Source organism: Hyla sarda, chromosome 4, assembly GCF_029499605.1.
Source record: "Hyla sarda isolate aHylSar1 chromosome 4, aHylSar1.hap1, whole genome shotgun sequence".
Taxonomy (NCBI): domain Eukaryota; kingdom Metazoa; phylum Chordata; class Amphibia; order Anura; family Hylidae; genus Hyla; species Hyla sarda.
Window position 1 is genome coordinate 266,633,763 of NC_079192.1, and position 15,837 is coordinate 266,649,599.

A 15,837-nucleotide genomic window follows, 5' to 3' on the forward strand; every position below is an offset into this window, starting at 1 on the left:
GGATTTACGGATAAAGCCCTTTTTTAAATTTTCCTGGACGTATTCAGACATGGCAAGAGTCTCTGGGGCGGACAGAGGATAAATTCTGCCCCGGGGTGGAGTAGTGCCCGGGAGGAGGTCGATAGGACAATCATAAGGCCTGTGAGGAGGTAGAGTCTCAGCTTGTTTTTTGCAAAAAACATCCGCAAAGTCCATATAGGCCTTAGGGAGACCGGTTACGGGAGGAACCACAGAGTCACGGCAAGGGTTACTGGGAACCGGTTTTAGGCAGTCCTTGGAACAAGAGGGCCCCCAACTCTTGATCTCCCCAGTGGACCAATCCAGGGTTGGGGAGTGAAGTTGAAGCCAGGGAAGTCCAAGGAGAATTTCAGAAGTGCAATTGGGAAGGACCAAAAGTTCAATCCTCTCGTGATGAGGTCCGATGTGCATTAGAAGGGGCTCCGTGCGGAAACGTATGGTACAGTCCAATCTTTCATTGTTTACACAATTGATGTAGAGGGGTCTGGCGAGACTGGTCACCGGGATGTTGAACCTGTTGACGAGAGAGGCCAAAATAAAATTTCCTGCAGATCCGGAGTCCAAGAAGGCCACAGCAGAGAAGGAGAAGGCAGATGCAGACATCCGCACAGGCACAGTAAGACGTGGAGAAGCAGAGTAGACATCAAGGACTGTCTCACCTTTGTGCGGAGTCAGCGTACGTCTTTCCAGGCGGGGAGGACGGATAGGACAATCCTTCAGGAAGTGTTCGGTACTAGCACAGTACAGGCAGAGATTCTCCATGCGGCGTCGTGTCCTCTCTTGAGGTGTCAGGCGAGACCGGTCGACCTGCATAGCCTCCACGGCGGGAGGCACAGGAACAGATTGCAGGGGACCAGAGGAGAGAGGAGCCGGGGAGAAGAAACGCCTCGTGCGAACAGAGTCCATATCCTGGCGGAGCTCCTGACGCCTTTCGGAAAAACGCATGTCAATGCGAGTGGCTAGGTGAATGAGTTCATGTAGATTAGCAGGGATTTCTCGTGCGGCCAGAACATCTTTAATGTTGCTGGATAGGCCTTTTTTAAAGGTCGCGCAGAGGGCCTCATTATTCCAGGATAATTCTGAAGCAAGAGTACGGAATTGTACGGCATACTCGCCAACGGAAGAATTACCCTGGACCAGGTTCAACAGGGCAGTCTCAGCAGAAGAGGCTCGGGCAGGTTCCTCAAAGACACTTCGAATTTCCGAGAAGAAGGAGTGTACAGAGGCAGTGACGGGGTCATTGCGGTCCCAGAGCGGTGTGGCCCAAGACAGGGCTTTTCCAGACAGAAGGCTGACTACGAAAGCCACCTTAGACCTTTCAGTGGGAAACTGGTCCGACATCATCTCCAGGTGCAGGCAACATTGGGAAAGAAAGCCACGGCAAAACTTAGAGTCCCCATCAAATTTATCCGGCAAGGATAGTCGTAGACCAGAAGCGGCCACTCGCTGCGGAGGAGATGCAGGAGCTGGCGGAGGAGATGATTGCTGAAGCTGTGGTAGTAACTGCTGAAGCATAACGGTCAGTTGAGACAGCTGTTGGCCTTGTTGCGCTATCTGTTGCGACTGCTGGGCGACCACCGTGGTGAGGTCAGCGACAACTGGCAGAGGAACTTCAGCGGGATCCATGGCCAGATCTACTGTCACGATGCCGGCTGGCAGGTAGTGGATCCTCTGTGCCAGAGAGGGATTGGCGTGGACCGTGCTAGTGGATCGGTTCTAAGTCACTACTGGTTTTCACCAGAGCCCGCCGCAAAGCGGGATGGTCTTGCTGCGGCGGTAGTGACCAGGTCGTATCCACTAGCAACGGCTCAACCTCTCTGGCTGCTGAAGATAGGCGCGGTACAAGGGAGTAGACAGAAGCAAGGTCGGACGTAGCAGAAGGTCGGGGCAGGCAGCAAGGATCGTAGTCAGGGGCAACGGCAGGAGGTCTGGAACACAGGCTAGGAACATACAAGGAAACGCTTTCACTGGCACGATGGCAACAAGATCCGGCAAGGAAGTGCAGGGGAAGTGAGGTGATATAGGGAAGTGCACAGGTGATAACACTAATTGGAACCACTGCGCCAATCAGCGGCGCAGTGGCCCTTTAAATCGCAAAGACCCGGCGCGCGCGCGCCCTAGGGAGCGGGGCCGCGCGCGCCGGGACAGGACTGACGGAGAGCGAGTCAGGTACGGGAGCCGGGGTGCGCATCGCGAGCGGGCGCTACCCGCATCGCGAATCGCATCCCGGCTGGAGGCGGTATCGCAGCGCCCCGGGTCAGTGGATCTGACCGGAGCGCTGCAGTGAGGAGAGTGTAGCGAGCGCTCCGGGGAGGAGCGGGGACCCGGAGCGCTTGGCGTAACACAAATTAAAAAAGCCTTGGAGTTCAGTACCAAGATGACATCATGAACATCAGAACATCACATCCTGTTTAGTCCACTGGTGTTACGCTGATGGAATATTGTAAATTTCAAATTCCAAATTTGATGAAAAAATTGAAAGTGTAGCATTTTTCTAAATTTGAAGTTCTGCTTGTAAGGAAAACAGACATTCCAAATAAATTACATATTGATTCACATAAACAATATGTCTACTTTATGTTTGCATCATAAAGTTGACATGTTTTTACTTTTGGAAGACATCAGAGGGCTTCAAAGTTCAGCAGCGATTTTAACATGTTCGGCGGCTGCAGTAGAGGGCTCAGAAGGGAAGGAGCAACAATGGGATTTTGGAGAGTGAGCTTTTCTGAAATTTTTTTGAGGGGCATGCCACATTTAGGAAGCCCCTATGGTGCCAGAACAGCAAAAAAAACAAAACACATGGCATACCATTTTTTAAACTACACCCCTCAAGGCACGTAATAAGTTGTCCAGTGAGCCTTAAAAATTACAATGCTGTTTTATAAAAACATTATAGCCCCTCCTGCTAACATTTCGCAGTGTACCCTGGCTTTTTCAGAGAAATTAGTCCTCATTTCTTTGAAAAAGCCAGGGTACACTGGCAAAACGTTAGCAGGAGGGGCTATAATGTTTTTATAAAACGGCATCCTAGTGACACAAGAGTAATGCTGTAATTGGGTGGGAGTTCTTCCTAGTCAGTGGTGGTAGCACTGTCTGTAAGAACTAGATTTTCCCACAGTGACACTGGTCACAAAGCACATTGGAAGTATTAATCTATTTGTAGTCACAGAGTGGAAGACCGGACTTTTTAAAATGTTTTCACTATGGTACCAAAAAGCACAATTTATATTTAAATAGTTGAAATAAAAGTTAAGTTTTAATAATTTAGTTAAGTGGTCTCTAGTTTAGGGCAGTCCTTGGGACTTGTCCCTAAAATTGTAATTTTCATTGTTTGGCCCTGAGACACTTAGGAGTATTTGGTTGGTCAGTGAGCCTTAACACCCCACAGTTGTTTGACGACTTTTCGTTAAAGTCGGATGTGTAAATGAAAAAAAAATGTTTTCACTAAGGTGCATTTTTCCCCCCAAATTTACCCTTTTTACAAAGGGTAATGGGAGAAAATGCCCCCCAAAATTTGTAACCCCATCTCTTCTGAGTATGGAAATACCCCATGTTAGGACGTAAAATGCTCTGCGGGCGAACTACAATGCTCAGAAGAGAAAGAGTCACATTTGGGTTTTGGATCGCATTTAGGAAACCCCTATGGTGCCCGAACAGCAAAAAAAAAAACTGGAAACTACACCCCTCAAGGAACGTAACATGTGGTACAGTAAGCCTTAACACCCCACAGGTGATTGACAAACTTTCGTTAAAGTGGGACGTGAAAATGAAAAATTTGATTTTTAACACTAAAATGCTGATTTTCCCCAAACTTTTCATTTTCACAAGAAGTAATAGGAGAAAACAAAATTTTTAACCCCAATTCTCTCAAGTAAGGAAATACCTCATATGTGGATGTAAAGTGCTCTGTGGGTGCACTAGAGGGCTCAGAAGGGAAGGAGCAACATTGGGCTTTGTAAACACACATAGCCTTGAATTCCAGCCTAATTCTCTCTCAAATTTTGGGGGGCATTTTTTCTATTACCCCTTGTGAAAATGAAAAAATTGGGGTAATACCAGCATTTCAGGGAAAATTTTTTATTTTATTTTCATGTCCAACTTTAACGAAAATTTGTCAAAATTTCACCTGTGGGTTGTTAAAGCTCACTATACCCCTTGTTATGTTCCATGAAGGGTGTAGTTTCAAAATGGGGTCACATGTGGGTGTTTTTTTTTGCATTCATGTCAGAACCGCTGTAATGATCAGGCACCCCTGTGCAAATCACAAATTTAGGCCTTAAATGTACATGGCACTCTCTCACTCCTGAGCCATGTAGTTCGTCCGCATAGCATTTTACGTACACATATGGGGTATTTCCCTACTCAGAAGAAATTGCGTTAGAAATTTTGGAGTCATTTTCTCCATTTACCTCTTGTGAAAATGAAAAGTATGGGGCAACACCAGCATGTTAGTGTAAACATTTTTATTTTTTTACACTAACATGCTTGTGTAGCCCCCAACTTTACCTTTTCATAAGGGGTAAAAGGATAAAAATCCCCCCAAAATTTGTAACGCAGTTTCTCCTGAGTACGGAAATGCCCCATATGTGGCCCTAAACTGTTGCCTTGAAATACGACAGAGCTCTGAATTGAGAGGGCGACATGCGCATTTGAAGCCTAAAAAAGGAATTTGCAGTAGGGGCTGACCCGGTTACAAGGATAAGGCTTGTCTCCACCAAAACCCTACAGCAGTGTTTCCCAAATAGGGTGCCTCCAGCTGTTGCAAGACTCCCAGCCTGCCAGGACAGTCTATGGCTGTCCGCCAATACTGGGAGTTGTGGTTTTGCAACAGATGGAGGCTCCGTCATGGAAACACTGCCGTATGAGACAGTTTTCATTTTTATTTGGGGGGGGGGCGTGTAAGGGGGTGTATATGTAGTGTTTTACTTTTTATTATTTGTTAGTGTAGTGTTTTTAGGGTACATTCACACAGGCGGGGGTTCACAGTAAGTTTTCCGCTGGGAGTTTGAGCTGCGGCGGAAAATTTGCCGCAGCTCAAACTTGTAGAAGGAAACCGACTGTAAACCCACCCATGTGAATGTACCATGTACATTCACATGGGGGGGGGGGGGGGCACCCCAAACCTTCAGCTGTGGCAAAACTTCAACTCCCAGAATGCACTGACAGACCGTACATGCTGGGAGTTGTAGTTTTACAACAGCTGTAGGCACACTGGTGGGGAACCACTGAGCTAGAAAACAGACTCTAGCTCAGTGATCCTGACCCATGTGCCCCCAGCTGTTGCAAAACTACAACTCCCAGCATGTAGTCTGTCAGTGAATTCTGGGAGTTTTAGTTTTGCAACAGCTGGAGGCACATGGAACTGGAATCACTGAGTTAGGACACAGACTCTAGCTCAGTGTTTCCCAACCAGTGTGCCTACAGCTGTTGCAAAACTACAATTCATAGCATTCCCAGACAGTCAGGGATGCTGGCGTGTAGTTCTGCAATATCTGGCCCTTCAGATGTTGCAGAACTACAACTCCCAGCATGCCTGGACTGTCTGGGCATGCTAGGAGTTGTAGTTATGCAACAAGTGGGGAAGAACAGTTTGGGAACCACTAAGTAGTGGTCTCCAAACTGTAGCCCTCCAGATGTTGCAAAACTACAACTCCAAGCATTCCCAGACTGCCAGGCATGCTGGGAGTTGTAGTTCTGCAACATCTGAAGGGCCAGATATTGCAGAGCTACACGCCCTGCATCCCTGACTGTCTGGCCATGCTGGGAATTGTACTTTTGCAACATCTGGAGGGCTACAGTTTGGAGACCACCGTATAGTGGTCTCCAAACTGTGCCACTTCAGATGTTGCAAAACTACAACTCCCAGCATACCCAGACAGTCAGTGCATGCTGAAAGTTGTAGTTTTGCAACATCTGGAGGACCACAGTTTAGAGACCACTACACAGTGGTCTCCAAATTGTGACCCTCCAGATTTTGCAAAACTACAGTTCCCAGCATGCCCACACAGCCTTTGGCTGTGTGGGCATTCTGGGAGTTGTAGTTTTGCAGATTTTAGAAGGCCACAGTCAAGATCACTTACCACGATCTTCACTGCAGCCTTCTCCACGCCGCACTTTCCGGCTGCACTCCTCCTGCTGCAGTCGATGCCGCAGCTGCTCCAGGATGCCGCCTCCGCCACCTCCGTCAGTCCGGTAAGCCGGCCATGCTCCCCACCTCACCGCCCTTCCCCCCCCCCCCCCGCTCTGCCCCGACTTCGATCGGTGGGCAGAGCAGGGAAAATGAACTCTAACCTCCTGCCCCCAACTGCCATTGGTCGTTAGCCTGACCAACCAATGGCAGGGGATAGGAGGAGGTGGCAACACACCAGTGACCAGATTGGCCCGGATCGCAGCAAATCGCTGGTCTGAATTGACCGGCGATTTGCGGCGATTGCCAACATGGGGGGGGGGTCTCAGGACTCCTTAGGCATTGCCACGGGATGCCTGCTGATAGATACTATCAGCAGTCATCCCGGTCCGATCACCACCCGGCAGGTACGCCCTCCGTCTTTAAGTACAGGGATGCGAGGGCGTATCCATATGCCCTCTGTCCCCAAGAGGTTAATGCTATGCCATAGTATAGCATTGATCAGTGTTCTCGGTGCTCTGCTGCTCCAGCTTGTCAGGGCTGGCTGGAGCATCAGATCATCAATCGGACAGCAAGGAGGCAGGTAAGGGCCCTCCTGCCATCCTCTCAGCTGATCGGGACAACATGGTTTTTACCGCGGTGGTCCCTATCAGCTTCACTAAGCTGCCGGGACAGTGGCTGATAGCTGCCGGGAGCACCCTGCTATGACGCGGAGTAAGCTCCTGAGCCCGCATCATAGAAGGGGAGTGGGCACAGGGTGTACAGGTAAGCCCTGCATCCTTAAGGAGTTAAAATATGATAGTAAAAATGTGCTGCATAATTAAAAATGCTGTCCTATGTACATCTTGCTCAATGTATGAAATCCTTAAACAGCCTCTCAAAGATACATATAGCTGTGAGGGACATGTGAAAGTTGCTCATTTGTTGTTGATCCAAGGATTTATTCTGGCCCAGATTTGGCATCAGGAAGGAGTTTTTCTCCCTAAAATAGGGGAAAATTGGCTTTTACTTCATGTTTTTTTTCTTTCTCTGGATTAACACTATAGGGTAATAGGCTGAGCTTGATGGACATATGGACATACAAACTACAGTATGTAAGTAACTATGCATCTGTATAAAATATTTTATATTGTGAAAAATCCTATGAAGTAGGAGCAAAGAGTTTAGCTTGGTATTTCTATCTCATTCCAGGGCCTGAAGATTATCCCACAACTATTTCCCAAATTCCTTACACTTTATTAGTGTTTTGGATGATAAAAACTGGAGATTATTTACCACAATCTTCTTTAAAATTGACAATCTTATCATCTTTAAGTAAAACCTGTATTCTCTACAAGCTCTTACTATCTTTATTTCCATCATACAGGTTCTACTGGCACCCAGCAGTAAGGGGAATTGGATAACAACCTGAAACAGAGAGATAATGCAACATGCTATGAAATGGAAAATAATGTATTGTTCAGCTGTATTTGTCCTCATGATGATAAGCGGCCTGGGAAATTAGTTGCAGACACTTCAACATCAAGAAGTAAATATCATTATGGGAGAATATTGTTGCAATAGTTAATATAGTCCGACATGCATCCATTTTGGAATGACAGTCTATTGTAAGTAAGAGTCAAGAAAGTGCCAAATAATCTTTGGTGGAGATAAAATTAATTGCTATAAATAGACAGCATGAATAATATGTAAATGACTGCCTAAAATTAGTGCTTTACACAACCAGTAACTATTTTATATTATGTAAGATTATTAATAGTAATGGCTTGGAAAAATGAGCAGCCAAGACATAAACGTACAGTACATAAACCGCTCTAATTATGTCTTAATTATGTCGAATTGATGTCTATTTCAGTTAGTTTCCCTTATGCTGCATAAAATCTTTATCATGATCAATGGAGATCATGTATTTTTATGTACAGGGTGGGCCATTTATATTTATACACCTTAATAAAATGGGAATGGTTGGTGATATTAACTTCCTGTTTGTGGCACATTAGTATATGTGAGGGGGGAAACTTTTCAAGATGGGTGGTGACCATGGCGGTCATTTTGAAGTCGGCCATTTATAATCCAACTTTAGTTTTCAATAGGAAGAGGGTTATGTGACACATCAAACTTATTGGGAATTTCACAAGGAAAACAATGATGTGCTTGGTTTTAACATAACTTTATTCTTTCACGAGTTATTTACAAGTTTCTGACCACTTATAAAATGTGTTTAATGTTCTGCCCATTGTGTTGGATTGTCAATGCAACCCTCTTCTCCCACTCTTCACACACTGATAGCAACACCGCAGGAGAAATGCTAGCACAGGCGTCCAGTATCTGTAGTTTCAGGTGCTGCACATCTCGTATCTTCACAGCATAGACAATTGCCTTCAGATGACCCCAAAGATAAAAGTCTAAGGGGGTCAGATTGGGAGACCTTGGGGGACATTCAACTGGCCCACGACGACCAATCCACTTTCCAGGAAACTGTTCATCTAGGAATGCTCGGACCTGACACCCATAATGTGGTGGTGCACCATCTTGCTGGAAAAACTCAGGGAATGTGCCAGCTTCAGTGAATAAAGAGGGAAACACATAATCATGTAGCAATTTTGCATATCCATTGGCCTTGAGGTTTCCATTGATGAAGAATGGCCCCACTATCTTTGTACCCCATATACCACACCATACCATCAATTTTTGTGTTCCAACAGTCTTGGAGGGATCTATCCAATGTGGGTTAGTGTCAGACCAATAGCGGTGGTTTTGTTTGTTAACTTCACCATTCACATAAAAGTTTGCCTCATCACTGAACAAAATCTTCTGCGTAAACTGAGGGTCCTGTTCCAATTTTTGTTTTGCCCATTCTGCAGCTCCTGAAACTGCGGATACTGGAAGCCTGTGCTAGCATTTCTCCTGCGGTGTTGCTATCAGCGTGTGAAGAGTGGGAGAAGAGGGTTGCATTGACAATCCAACACAATGAACACATTTTATAAGTGGAAAGAAACTTGTAAATAACTCATGAAAGAATAAAGTTACGTTAAAACCAAGAACATCATTGTTTTTCTTGTGAAATTCCCAATAAGTTTGATGTGTCACATGACCCTCTTCCTATTGAAAAAACTAAAGTTGGATTCAAAATGTCCGACTTCAAAATGGCCACCATGGTCACCACCCATCTTGAAAAGTTTCCCCCCTCACATATACTAATTTGCCACAAACAGGAAGTTAATATCACCAACCATTCCAATTTTATTAAGGTGTGTCCATATAAATGGCCCACCTTGTACAAAGGGGAACATAATAAGTGGGAAGGCCGGCGTAGTTGGCCTGTGTTTGTGTGAGGGGGCGGGGTTACAACTATAAGAACCCGCAGCGTCAGCATATCTCCACGCCGCGGGTTCTTCGCATTAGGTTCCGATCAGCTGACCGGAAGTGGGGTGTCAGTGGCATCGTCATTTCCGGTGAGTAGGCTGCCCTTGATCCCGGTCCCCGTATCCTCGCCGAGCGGCGCTCTGAGGAGCGGTAAGTAGCAAGCGGACAGGTTTTGATAAATCTCCCCCAATCCAAACAAGAATGTAGAGAATGTATCAGTGCACACTCTAGTGGCTGAAATGCGAAAGCAGATATACACCAAAAACTACAGCCAGATATGCCAAGCACCAAGACAAACAAAAACATTTACGTATGATCATTTTTTAAATTGCATTATTGCCATATTTAGTATGCATATACATTTGAAGTTTTTCATACACTATTTGATCAAATTGTTTGAGACCATTTAGCACATCAAGGTGACCTGATCAGATGGGCCCCTTAACAATTTTTTATGAACTATTCATTAAAAGCTTTGAATGAAATCAAAGCAAAAATTATAGTTAGATTTAACAACCTTGTGCTTAATTTTAACAAAAGTGGAAGTGTGTGGAAATTGCACAATTTTGCAGCTCTGCTCTCATACATTGAATAATAAATCCCCCTCATTGTGTCTTATAGGATAAGATTTGAATAAACAACAGACATTTCATCCAATTGCTCATAAATAAGCACTGTTCATGTTTCTTTCTCCTCTAAAGGTTATTGGGTAACTGACATGGATTAATTTATTCATGCATTGTCTTGTTTCTCTCTCTACCGTATAGTGCAAGCCTTTGTATTCGGTTTTAAGAACAATATAACTTGGTTAGAAGAAAATATACAAGCAGATGTTTTTCTAGTTGAAAGACTCATTAAGGTTTGATTGCTCTACCATAGTTATGCAAAACCGGAAAACATGAAAGTAAAATATATAAGTAGCAAAAATAACATCTTCAACCTGAAAAAAAAAACATTTAATACCATATGCAGTCCACATTTTTACATTGACAAAAGATAATGATATTAATTTGATAGTTGCGTCTGCCCATTGATAAAAAGAACAGACAGCGTGATCATCAGGAATCCCAAGGTATCAGACTATTTTAAAGCATCATTTCCTACCAGTGAACATACCTTACAGAAACAGTTTCAAAGGAGGGCTTGTTTCTGGAAAACATAAAATGAAACAAAACATCAAAGTCAACTAAATCTTCAGACAAGTTTACTTTCTGCATAATAATACAATGCCTGCCTGTATTAAATGATTTTCAAGTGTTTTTGTTGTGGAATTTAAGGTAGTACTGCTACAGGAGTGTGATGAATATAGAAGTAACGGCCATAGAAAAGGTTAAAACAATAAGAGGCTTGTATTTTTTATAAAATATAGCATTTTTTTCATAATAGTAGCAAGAGGAAAAGGTATCCTGGCAATTTTTTCTTTGGCCAATAGCCTCCAACATAAGAAATCATAAAAGCACAGAACTGCATAAATCTCCCTGTTCACCTGTAAAAACAATATATACTATTCTCACTTCTTCTCCACTGCTGTTTCAGTGTATATCCTTGGGTTGATGTTGGCAGAAGAAACTTCAGCCACTCAGTGGCCGCAGCAGAGTCACATTTAAAGGGGTTATGCACCATAAGGTTATTTTAGTACTTACCTGTCAGAGCTGGGTATTTCCTGTTGGATTTTGTTCTCTAAACTACACATCCCACAGTTCCATTCTTGAAAGTTTGAGATCACTTTCCTTCCACCCACACATCAGCCACCCCACCCATTGAAACACAGTGTTTTCAAACCAAGGGGCCTACAGCTGTTGCAAAATTGAAGCAGGACAGGCTCCCTCTGATCACCTGACTAGGGATGTCAGGTCTCGACACACTGCAACCTGGGAAATCCTGAGACATTAATAATTTTGTATGCTGTTAAAAATAAATATTCGGCCAATAGTCACAGAAGAATTGTGAGACGACCGTCACACACAGGTACAGACACTATATTATGAACTACATTAACTTTACAGCCCCTGTAGCATAGACAAATGTAAAAAAAAAATCCCAGAATACCCCTTTAAGCTAGTGATTGGCTTGTGCCACATATACAGGAATACACAAACACACTTCAAACAGTATTGATACACAGTGAATAAGATTTACACCTTCTTCTTGCCCAAAGTTACTAGTTTATATTTCAGCAAAATTCATCTGTAAGGGCAAAAAAAAGTTCAAAGAGATAAGGCAAGATGTTTGATGAACAGACTTTTCTGAATAATAAAGAACATATAGCAGACAGAGATAAGAAGGAAAAAAGATAAGTGTGATGTGTAATCAGCACGTGTGGCATAAAGTACCCCTCACAATAAAAAAATTTCAATGCGTCATGTTGTTTTTAAATTTCATTTTCAGGCTTAGTAGTGGAAACCATCTCAGAGACAGAATCAATTACTAAACCATGGCTTAGCGAAAAAGGCATAGGAATGTATTCTAGCTAATGTCAAAGTTATGGCGATATGCAGTAACACATGGTAACTTGAAAAATGTGAAAAGTTCATCATACCAGCGGGCCGAGGTCTGTTATGTTTGTTTGTTCTAGCCCTACCTCTGCTTTGTTCTTCTTTGCTGACAATCACGCTACCCTCTTGATCTGAAGTCACCTCTTCATCCCCTGATTCCCACTTCTTGTCCTAAACTACATCATCATCAAACTCATCCTCCTCATCCCCTCCATTCCTCTGAGCATGAACTTCTGATATCTGATCATGCACTACTTGATCCCCCTCAGCATATCCACCATTATGCTTTATAGTATCCCCACCATGCCTACCACCACCAGTCTCACTAGTACTATGCTCGGCCGACAGCTTCCACTTCCACCATAGGACATGGTGGGGGTGCTTTTTTCTCTACCCCTTTGTCTGCCAACCATTCTTTAAGACACATTATTTATTGAAAAAGATTTTGAGGTTTTTGTTAGTTTTTTTTTTTTTTTTGGCATTATATCAAGTAGTAGGGTGGCAGTGAAACTGCCAGTCAATTTTCATTGTATAAGCTTTCTAATCATATTTATGTTAAACCCAGGTAGAAATACTATACGTTTGCATGTTTCCCTACATTTTACACATTTCCCTACATTTAGCTTTTTTTACACATGCTCTGAGCTGTAGGATTTTCCTCAGCTCAAATCCACCACATTTTCTGTGGAAACCTTAATAAATATTTTGGGATTTTTTTTCAGCAACCATGCCCTTTTTCCAGATGGTCACTCCCCTTTTCCCAGTTTTCTCAGTAAAATGGAAAGTTGGTCCGATTTTTTTTAAATTCTGGCGCAAATTCTGGCGCACAACCCAACAAAACATGACAGGTTTACAATAGTAAATCAGGGCCTATTTGTTTGATTAAACCAAGAAAATATATGCAATAGACATGTGCAATTCGGTTCGGCACGAATGTCTAAATTAACGAATTTTACCGTTTTCGTGCATTCGGACCGAACCGAATGCACGAAAACATATTTTGAACATTCCCGAATAGCCACGATAATACGAATAGCAAAGTAACGAATACATTCGTTATTTCCCAACCATAATGCTGTAAATAACGAATGCATTCGTTATCTGTAAACGAACGTGAAGAATTCATTCTGATAACAAATATAATAAAAAGGATATAGATAGTTTGATTTTTCGGATGCATTCGGTATTCGGGTACATTCGGTAAATCTTTTTATTCTTTTTTTGGACTTTAGCGATCCTAAAAGATTATGGAGATACCTTTTTTATAAAAATTTCGTGGGGTATCATAAAAAAATCATAATAAAAAAGATACAGTGGTGATGGAAAAAATTGTATCTAATGAAATGTATCATTTTTATTATGAAATGTTTATTCATTTTTAAACAGGGATCAATTTATGTGAGCGGGTAAAGCACTAAAAATGTAGCCGACAATAATGAAAATGTAGTGTGTGCTTGTTTTTCACTTTTTTAAAAACATTTTTTAGGTAGTACTACTACTCCCAGCATGGAACACACTCTTCCATGATGGGAGTAGTAGTTACCTGTACTAATTGACAGATTGCAGGGGTCCCTTGCGATCATCTTGTATAATGTATAGATGCGCCGGCTGCTCTTCTATGGTCCCCTGCACTCACGTATATGTACACATATTCATATTTCCCGCAGAGCTGTGATTGGCCAGATGGTTCCAGCCAATCACAGCTCTCTGTGAGAAATAGGAATATGTGTATATATACGGCCGTGCAGGGGACCATAGGAGAGCGGCCGCCGCATTCATACATTATACTGGAGGATCGCAGCGGGTGTCAGGAGTGATACCTGTAGTGATCTTTCCTTTACTACAAGTACTAATACTCCCAACATGGAGCACACTCTGCTCCATGCTGGGAACTGTAGTACCTGTATTAATAGACAGATCGCAGCGGTTACACTCGCTGCCATATGTCTATTAATGCAGGTACTACAGCTCCCAGCATGGAGCAGAGTGTGCTCCATGTTGGGAGTATTAGTACCTGCAGTAAGGGACAGATCCCAGGGATGTCACTTCTCCTGACACCCGCTGCGATCCTCCTGATGTGAATGTCGGGATCAGCTGTTCTCAGGGCTACAGAGCCAGGAGAACAGCTGACGCTGAGCCGTAGGTATACATCGTATATCTACTGCCCAGCAAGAACTTACAGTGAGCTTGCAATGTGTATACAGTATACACATTGCTGGCTCACTTAACCCCTTGCTGAGCTGTGCGCTATGCGCAAGCCCAGCAAGGGAAGAGTTAACTTACACTGCTGGACAGTGTAGGTTAACCCTTTGGGCGGTACACACTATATACAGCTATCTATAGATAGCTGTATATAGTGTATACAGAAGACGAAGTCCGCTTACTTCCCTCGAGTCCCGGGCGGGGTTCGTGTAGCTCCGCCCCTAGTGATGACGTCATTAGGGGGCGGGGCTACAGAAGGGAACAAGGCTAATTAATCTGAAGCTCTGTTCACATTGTACGTTTTGTATAATGTGAACAGACCCTTCTGGCAGTGTCCACCCAGACAGGGAGACTCCAGCTGTTGCTAAACTACAACTCCCAGCATGCCCAGACAGCCAAAGGCTGTCTGGGCATGCTGGGAGTTATAGTTTTGCACCAATTGGTGGCTCCCTGTTTGGGTAGACATTGCATCATGGGTGCTCTCCCCAGCGGACAGCGCCAAAAATGTCATAACCAATTTTTTGTGTTTTTTTCTTCTCGTTTCAGATCCGTGTATGCAGAGGATTACTGCGGATTCGATGGATTACGGCGGATTATTTATTTTTTCCTTTAATAAAATGGTTAACGAGGGCTGTGGGGGAGTGTTTTTTTAAATAAAATAATTTTTCCAATGTGTTGTGTTTTTTTTTTTTATTGAATTTTCAAGGTTAGTAGTGGACGCTGTCTTATTGACGGAATCCATTACTAGGCCAGGGCTTAGTGCTAGCCCCAAAAACAGCTAGCGCTAACCCCCAATTATTACCCCGGTACCCACCGCCACAGGGGTGCCGGGAAGAGCCGGTACCAACAGGCCCGGAGCGTCAAAATGGCGCTCCTGGACCTAGGCGGTAACAGGCTGGCGTTATTTAGGCTGGGGAGGGCCAGTAACAATGGTCCTCGCCCACCCTGGTAACGTCAGGCTGTTGCTGTTTGGTTGGTATCTGGCTGAGAATGAAAATACGGGGAACCCTATGCGTTTTTTTTATTTATTTTTTTATTTAAATTTAAAAAAAAAAAACGCATAGGGTTCCCCGTATTTTCATTCTCAGCACAATACCAACCAAACAGCAACAGCCTGACGTTACCAGGGTGGGTGAGGACCATTGTTACTGGCCCTCCCCAGCCTAAATAACGCCAGCCTGTTACCGCCTAGGTCCAGGAGCGCCATTTTTGACGCTCCGGGCCTGTTGGTACCGGCTCTTCCCGGCACCCCTGTGGCGGTGGGTACCGGGGTAATAATTGGGGGTTAGCGCTAGCTGTTTTTGGGGCTAGCACTAAGCCCTGGCCTAGTAATGGATTCCGTCAATAAAACAGCTTCCGCTACTAACCCTGAAAATTCAATAAAAATAAAAAAAAAACACAACACATTGGAAAAATTATTTTATTTGAAAAAACACTCCCCCACAGCCCTCGTTAACCATTTTATTAAAGGGAAAAAAAATAATCCGCCGTAATCCATCGAATCCGCAGTAATCCTCTGCATACACGGATCTGAAACGAGAAGAAAAAAAAACACAAAAAATTGGTTATGACATTTTTGGCGCTGTCCGCTGGGGAGAGCACCCATGATGCAATGTCTACCCAAACAGG

The 15,837-nt window shown here is 43.9% G+C and overlaps 1 long non-coding RNA gene across 3 annotated transcripts in view; it reads right to left on the minus strand.

Annotated features, from left to right (window-relative positions):
- The window catches only part of LOC130366992 (uncharacterized), a 63,221-nt gene that overhangs the window by 18,095 nt on the left and 29,289 nt on the right, over positions 1-15,837 (minus strand). For 2 of the 3 annotated variants that reach the window (XR_008892032.1, XR_008892033.1), the window contains 2 exons: positions 11,653-11,698; positions 10,628-10,660 (listed from right to left, as the gene is read on the minus strand). This is a non-coding gene — a long non-coding RNA (uncharacterized LOC130366992). The remainder of the gene's footprint in view (positions 1-10,627; positions 10,661-11,652; positions 11,699-15,837) is intronic. The other variant, XR_008892034.1, reaches the window with a different exon arrangement.